The following is a 9052-nucleotide window of genomic DNA, read 5'->3' on the forward strand; positions in this document are numbered from 1 at the left end:
CTCGGAAACAGTCCAGCATAAATCTCGGATGCAAGTGGTTGGCTCCATAGAAGGCATTTCTGGCATTAAGCTCGGCTGAACTCCTCCAACTTTTTCAATCCAAGGTGACCTATGACACCTCGGATTCATATATGTGTCGGAGCTCGGCTGCAAACATACACCTCGGATGCAGTCTGGCGTTGGAGCATGGATGTAAGAGAGAACACCACGGCACGGGAAAAACTTCAAACCAAAGGTGTGGCGTAAATGCAACAAGGCATTGATAAAGGCTGAGAACTTAAAGGGGATCCTCGGATGCCCGACGTGTGAACTCTTCGGATGCACCTCGGCGATCCTCAAGATCAGAGATGGGAAGAATTTGTTGAACGAGCTTTCAAGACTGGTCGCCGAAGATGAAGAACAACTCGAAAGAACCGAACAAGCATCCCCAACTTGAAGACAGGTTAAGAGGGCTACTGATGGTGTCCTGGACTAGGGGGTACTCATCACATCGTCTCCCGACCAGGTGGGTCAGGCCGAGGACCCCCATGGCGGTTCACTAATGGGCCAGTTCGGGCAACCCATTAGTGATCAAGACAAGGACTCCTCTCCACCGACGTAGCCAAATAGCACTCTTTTTAACCTGGGCTTCCGGTACATTACATAGGCCGAGGCCAGGCTAGTCGATAGAGGATGACCATCCATACACCCATTCATGCATTCATCATACCCCTAGGGTTTAGACCACGACTCACTATAGATCGACTCTGTACCTTGATACTTCCATAATATAAGCATGAGCAGGACGTAGGGTTTTACCTTCATAGAGAGGGTCCGAACCTGGGTAAACTTCGTGTGTTTTCTCTCTTGTTACCCATCAATCTGATCTAACAGATCGGGACCCCTACCCGAGATCTGTCGGTATTGACACCGACATTGGTCACTTGGATCCATCCACTTTAATCTAATATGTGTTTCTTTTACTACAAAAAAAGAAACTGCTTGGAAGTACCGGGTAAAACAAATTGCTCGGTAGTACCAAAGTAAATATAGTAGCTCTCAAATGAAATTATAGAAATGCCAAAGTCGCAATTCGAAGGTAGCGGAAGAATTTGCTTGGGAGTATCAGACCTATATCACAACTAGATAAAGAACACTTGGAAGTGCCAAAAACAAACAGTTATGCTCGGGGGTGCCAGAGCTAAGAGAGATGGTTTCAAAGGAAACTTGACTCGAAGGAACAAAAGGATTGGTAGTTCTGACGATACACATAAATGGCCTTCCTCCTAGGGCTATTGTGGTAATTTCATCCAATAATGAACCATCCAGTTGGCCATAATCAAAATAGATATAGGGATATCAGGTGAGACTACTCTACAACCACCTTAAGAGTTGTAGAATACATATTTTGAAACATTTTTATGTCTATCACCAAAGACAACTCTAACTTTGACCGTGGTCCTTCCCTGTGTCGCGGCGTGCTTTAATTTTTCCCGACATGTTAGTCCTCCCCCACCACCATTAGTTTCCTTTCTCACCGCCATGAATTTTCGTCCCTAATGTTTTGGGACCAAGGGCATGTCCTTTGTTCGTCTCGAAAAGTTTAAGAAGAAAGAAAAAAAAAATCGGTTGGGTGTTTTTTTGGATGGACCAGCAGGGTTGCTCTCATATTTAGTTTTCTTACCCACCACGGTGAGTTTTCTTCCCAATCTTTGGGATTGAGAGTCTGCCTTTGGTTAAAAAAAAAAGGGCACTAAAGTGGTATTGGGTATTGTCAGTGGGGTTTAGGTTATTTGCGCCCATTTAGGGCCTCTTTGATTTAAATGATTTTCATAGGAATAGTGGAGGGTTATGAATTTTTTTAATGTTGGTTATTCGATTCATAGGATTGAATCATGCGGGGATTTTTTATAAGAAATCCACTGCACTACATTTCAAAGGAAATTTTGCAGCAACTCCCTCATCTAAAGAATCCTTTGTTTTTCTTATGGTTAAAAGAAAAAAATTAAAAAGGGATTTTTTTAAGGCTGGCTTTATTTATTTGTTTTTGGATCAGTAGAGTATTAGAGTTTTTTTTTGGATCAGTAGAGTATTTATTTATTTATTTCTCACACTTATGGAACGCACGTTCGCTTGTTACGTTTGCTGAATGAAAACGGTGGATTCAACCCCCAAATCTGGCGCTGTTGGTCTCAAGAATTGATCCCTAGTTCATCGGAGACCACCAAAAATCCATCGCTCATTTCCTCCTCAACCTTGGCATCCCCACGCGGCGCCATGCCGCAGCAAAGGGTTTCGGCACGGGGAGAAGCGGAGATCGGGCCGTGCCCGGGAGCAGCGGGCAGGCGAAAGTGGTGGCGGGCGGACCGGCGGGCCCGGAGTTGGTGGCGGCGGCGCGGAGCAGAGGGGAGGGGGGGCAACGGGGACGGAGGGTCGGAATCGAATGGACCGGCGCGCTCGCCGTAACCTAATCTGTCCGGGGCCTGAGCCGGAGCCAGGCCTCGGACCAAACAACTCTCCGGCAGTTCTAGGTGAGGCGTCCGGCCAGGCTACACTGACACCATTGTTGGGGTTTGTTATGCTACCCCTTTTTTCTCTTACCTTCTGTAAACAAAGGAGGATGAATTGCCGCAAAACAAATGAATCTACACTTTGAAATACGTCTACATACATGCATATGTAGTTGGTATTGAAATCTCTAAAAAGACTTATATTTAGAAATGGAGGGAAGGAGTAGAAAAGAGAGGAGGAGCTGCTGCCCCTGCATGCATATCTTGCACTATAGCTTCCGTTTTAGGCTGGATTAGCAGCAGTCATAGTAGAAGAGCAATTTCAGATCAGAATGTACTTCAGAGATTTCAATGTGAACACTTGTGTTTTCGTGAGCTGCAGTTACCGGCCATCAAGGTAAGCACTTTGGATATGCGATGCAATCATACAAGGGGAGGGAGCAAGGGATATCAGTAACGCATTGTGTCTAGTCTGGAGATAAATTGAAAGTGTGATGCTTCTCTGCTTGATCATGTTCTTAAAATGTTCATGAAACATTGAGTCTCCTTTCTGGTAATTAAAAATGATGATGTCTATAAAGAAGGCCCATACCATTGGGCTTCGGCCACGTCGAGAGATGAAGAAGTACGTGGTATGGACACAATACCTGCAGCGGGATAATCCTTTCTTCTTCGCATTCGAAATATCCAATGCTCCACCAACATTACCAATTGGCTTGTCTGAACATTCCAATAATCTTGGTGTGCTAGTTCTCTGTTGTTGTGCCTTCAATTTTGCGTCACCTCCTTTCCTGAAGTGTCATGAACTAAGATGGGGAAATTTTTTAAGCAGAGAATCATGTAGAGTGGTTATATTTGTGTAGCTTGCAGGTCCTAGACCTACGTTACACTGAATGGAATGGAATCTTGTCTGAAGAAAAGATGGATCTCATGACAAATACCAGAGAGCTAAATATAGAGCGGGTCAAGGGCTGGCAGTACGCCGCTGACCTACAAGGGCGACTACCTAACCTCCAGAGGCTCCAACTAATAAAACCAACATGTAAATGGAGGCATCAAGGCATGTTGATAACTCCTTTATAGATAACCCAAACATGGAAATACTTGATTTGTCAGGGAACATTGACATGAAAAAGCCTCCAACAAGCCAATCAAAAGCTAGCAGCCTTCAGAGTCTTGTACTTAAGAGCCCAAGAGGCCAGTACTGAAGGCCGCCCAGGAGTGTAGTGCTTGCCTGGATTTCTATTGTGTGTTATTGTTGCCAATGCCTCAGGTGCGAGCTTATGGTGGCTCTCACCATACACTGTGGCTTTCGAATAAGAAGCGGAAAGGTTTGTGCCTACGTACACAGACCTGGCCGATGCGTTTGTGTGTGGTCTGTGATTGCAGCGTCGACCAGGTTCACTACTGGAATTTTCGTATATGCCGGGTGTTGGCGTCTTCGCCGAGAGCCAAAACACGGGCACTCGGCAAAGTAAAAAATGCCGAGAGTCGCACTCGGCAAAGGGAGTAAGTCGGCAAACACGCGACAATGCCGACAGTATTTCTCGGCAAACAGGCTATACTCGGCAAAGGCACTATTTGCCGAGGGCCATCCGGCCACACACAGCAAAGTTTTGTCACGTGGCACATTCGGCGGCGACTAACGGGACGGTTACGGTTGCAACTCTTTGCCAAGAGTGGCGCTCGGCAAAGATTTAGTCCCGTCTGATACGTCTCCAACGTATCTATAATTTTTGATTGTTCCATGCTATTATTTATTCTGTTTTGAATGTTTAATGGGCTTTATTATACACTTTTATATTATTTTTGGGACTAACCTATTAACCGGAGGCCAACCCGAATTGCTTTTTTTTTTGCCTATTTCAGTATTTCGAAGGAAAAGGATATCAAACAGAGTCCAAACGGAATGAAACCTTCGGGAACGTGATTTTCGGAACAAACGTGATCCAGAGGACTTGGAGTGGACGTCAAGCAATCAACGAGGAGACCACGAGGCAGGGAGGCGCGCCTACCCCCCTGGGTGCACCCTCCACCCTCGTGGGCCCCTCGTAGCTCTCCTGACCGACCTCTTTCGCCTATATATACTCATATACCCTGGAAACATCAGATACGGAGCCAAAAACCTATTTCCACCGCCGCAACCTTCTGTATCCGTGAGATCCCATCTTGGGGCCTTTTCCGGCGCTACGCCGGAGGGGGCATTGATCACGGAGGGTTTCTACATCAACACCATAGCCTCTCCGATGATGTGTGAGTAGTTTACCTCAGACCTTCGGGTCCATAGTTATTAGCTAGATGACTTCTTCTCTCTCTTTGAATCTCAATACAAAGTTCTCCTCGATTCTCTTGGAGATCTATTCGATGTTATCTTCTTTTGCGGTGTGTTTGTTGAGATCCGATGAATTGTGGGTTTATGATCAAGATTATCTATGAACAATATTTGAATCTCCTCTGAATTCTTTTATGTATGATTGGTTATCTTTGCAAGTCTCTTGGAATTATCAGTTTGGTTTGGCGTACTAGATTGATCTTTCTTGCAATGGGAGAAGTGCTTAGCTTTGGGTTCAATCTTGCGATGCTCGATCCCAGTGACAGTAGGGGAAACGACACGTATTGTATTGTTGTCATCGAGGATAAAAAGATGGGGTTTACATCATATTGCATGAGTTTATCCCTCTACATCATGTCATCTTGCTTAAAGCGTTACTCCGTTCTTATGAACTTAATACTCTAGATGCATGCTGGATAGCGGTCGATGTGTGGAGTAATAGTAGTAGATGCAGGCAGGAGTCGGTCTACTTGTCACGGACGTGATGCCTATATACATGATCATACCTAGATATTCTCGTAACTATGCTCAATTCTATGAATTGCTCGACAGTAATTCGTTTACCCACCGTAATACTTATGCTATCTTGAGAAAAGCCACTAGTGAAACCTATGGCCCCCGGGTCTATTTTCCATCATATTAATCTCCCGTCAACAAGTTATTTCTATTATCGTTTATTTTGCTTTCTTTACTTTTAGTCTTTATCATAAAAATACCAAAAATATTATCTTATCATCTCTATCAGATCTCACTTTTGCAAGTGGCCGTGAAGGGACTGACAACCCCTTTATCGCGTTGGTTGCAAGGTTCTTATTTGTTTGTGTAGGTGCAAGGGACTTGAGCGTGGCCTCCTACTGGATTGATACCTTGGTTCTCAAAAATTGAGGAAAATACTTACGCTACATTGCTGCATCACCCTTTCCTCTTCAAGGGAAAACCAACGCAATGCTCGAGAGGTAGCACCACCTCGCCTTCCGACTAGCAAAATGACATGTTTAAATAGTTCAATAGTCCAACCGCAGTAAGCTTCGATCTTCTCTCTTTACTAAGAGTCCATACAGTCACTATTAATCTTCTAGTGGCTGTTACCCGAGAGTGGCTCTCGGTAAATGAGCACTTGCCGAGTGCGGCTCTCAGTAAATGAGCACTTGCCGAGTGCGGCTCTCGGTAAACATAAGGCCACCATCAAAGTTTAGTCCCACCTCGGCCCCCGAGAAAGTCTTGCACCTGCTTAAATACCTTCATCTATTAGATTGTTACGAGCATGGGTCTTCCTTGCACTCTATTTGGAGGATATGCAGGATGAATATGATTTATCATCTGTATTCATCGGGAATATTCTTCAACTGGAGATTACGGATGACTGATGTATTTTTTTGGATTTATCGGCCTATATTTTTTTCTCACGAGAAAAATTTAATTTGTTCACTACATATATTTCCAAATTTTCTCATGCAAAATACACAAGCTACAGGCTATACTCTGGTACCCGAGAGTGGCTCTCGGTAAACGAGCAGTTGCCCAGAGTGGCTCTCGGTAAAGATAAGGCCACCATCAAAGTTTAGTCCCACCTCGCCTACAGACAAGCAACAAGACCTGTTTAAATATAAATAGTGGGATAGTCCAAATGCAGTAAGCTTCGGTATTCATTACACCCTTGTTAAGGAGATGGACTATTTGTGATGTCGATGGTAGGATTGCTCGGGATCTAGCACGGTGTCATCACAGGGCCTCTGTAGGGTGTGGTAAAAGTTTGGACGCGTTTCGAGTAAGCCTCCCCTGAGGCCGCATGTAAACCGCACCGTCTTCAAGCTAGTATCTGGGTATCGAGAGGGAACGTGGCCGGTTTGTGCAGGAAGTGCTGGTCCTGTTGCTACACTGGCCTCAAAACTTCTCGTGCTCTAAGAAGGGGCAACCGCATGGCACGTGCCACGGCCTCGCATTTTTCGGGGATGCGCACAATATTCAAGAAATTTATTGCTCTGCTAGGGTTTCATCGCCGGGAATTGCAGATCAGCAATGTGGCACATGAAATCATGTCGGGTAGCGGCATGGGGAATCATTTGTGATGTCCTTGTGGCACACCTACGCCTTGCACAGACGAGGGAGGGGCATGCCCTGCCACCGGGTTACCAAAAATACGTCGGTGTCATTCCTGATGCAACCGATGAAATCCTCAGAAAATCGTATGATGGTAGGATTGCTCGCGGTGTCATCAAAAGGGCCTCTGTAGGGTTTGGTAAAAGTTTGGACGCTTTTCGAGTAAGCCTCCCCTGAGGCCGCTTGTAAACCGCGCCGTCTCCGAGCTAGTATCTCGGTATCGAGAGGGAACATGTCCGGTTTGTGTAGGAAGTGCTGGTCATGTTGCTCCATTGGCCTCGAAACTTTTCGTGCTCTAATACGGGGCAACCGCATGGCACGTCCCACGGCCTCGCATTTTTCGGGGACGCACGCAATATTCGAGAAATTTATTGCTCTGCTAGGGTTTCATCGCCAGGAATTGTAGATCAGCAAGGTGGCACATGAAATCATGCCGGCTAGCGGCATGGGGAATCATTTGTGATGTCCTTGTGGCATGCCAATGCCTTGCACAGACGAGGGAGGGCACTAGTAGGAAAAGGGGCTTTTACCCCGGTTCATAAGGGCCTTTAGTCCCGGTTCGGGAACCGGGACTAAAGGGTCGTTACTAATGCCCTAGACCTTTAGTCCCAGTTCTTACACGAACCGGGACTAAAGGCCGTCCACGTGGCCGGTGCGGGGAGCCCAGGCAGGAGGGCATTGGGTCCCGGTTGGTGCACCAACCGGGACCAATAGGCATCCACGCGTCAGCACCTGGCAGGAGCTGAGGTTTTTATTTTTTTGAAAGGGGGTGGTTTAGGGGTTTTGGGGGGTTAATTTAGGTGTTTCATATATTGTGTTAGCTAGCTAATTAATAGAGAGAAGTGTCCTCTCTTATCTCCGTGCTTGGTCGGCGCTACGTACTATATACGTATGGAGAGGACTAGACACGCTAGCTAGTAATCAAATGAAGGAAACAGAAGATCGTCATGAACATATGCATACAGAGAGAAGTGATATCGACCACCACTCCTTCTCCGAGATATTGGTCGAACAACAAGTTCTCGTATATCTATCCGACACTACCGGCTACATATATAAAAATAATTATCTCTTACAATACAATCTCCTAATTATATTGTATGAACACAGGGTCCACATAGTATTCTCCGTTTTCAGCGATCACGTGGTCAAGGAAGAATGCCGCCAATTCCTCTTGAATTCCTAGCATACGATCTTCTGCTAGGAGTTGATCCCGCTTCCGCAAAATCTAATTTGAAGAAGGGGGTCAATACATATATATATGAATAAATGAAACTCAACACAAATGATGGTAATAAAATAAAATTGTGAATATTATTGCTTACGCACTTCATATTGTTCTTCAGTGGAGCCCCGCTCACACGTATGGTAGCGGATGGACTCGCAAACGTAGTATCCACAGTAATTATTCCCGGGTTGCTGCCACAACCACTTTACAAGAAATAGAGGTCAATCAAACTGATAAGCAAGCATGCTAAATGGTATTGATCAAACTAGCGCTTGAATCACTAGGAGATGCGCGGAACATGGTACTATAGTACTTACTTTCGGGTGTCTAAATTGCAGCTGGTTCGGCAGCCCCGGGGCTTTTGAGGTGAATTTTCTCCAAACCTGCCAGACAAAGAAAAGAATTACTTGATATCAGGAAATGAACAAAGTTGCTGATATGGTGGATAACGATCGATTTAACTTACTTCTGGAGCATTTGAGTCATGTTCGCATAGTCCTGGGGATCTTTTCGTCTCGAGTCTAAGACGGTTACTACTCCCGGCTCAAGCTTAATCTCTAGGAGAATATAGTGGAAGCTGTGCATGCATGCATAAGTCATCAATTACATTACCATAACCTGGACTAATAAGGGAAACCGAATATGCAGAAGACAGTAACACTCACTTGAAGTTGTAAGGAAAGAGTATTATATCTTTGTTTTGATTTAATACCAACGATTGTAGCAAGTTGGCCTCGGCTTCTTTGGGATGTTTTTCAACCGTATATGCATCTATGAGATTTGTGTTAATGAACCCAATATCACCGATTAGTCTTTTCTTCAATTCGGCGATCTTCAATCTGCATAATATAGTGAGGATATGTATAAATACATGCAATGAAAGAGCTGACCTATATAGAGAGA

This window comes from Aegilops tauschii, chromosome 3, assembly GCF_002575655.3.
Source record: "Aegilops tauschii subsp. strangulata cultivar AL8/78 chromosome 3, Aet v6.0, whole genome shotgun sequence".
Classification (NCBI taxonomy): Eukaryota; Viridiplantae; Streptophyta; class Magnoliopsida; order Poales; family Poaceae; genus Aegilops; species Aegilops tauschii.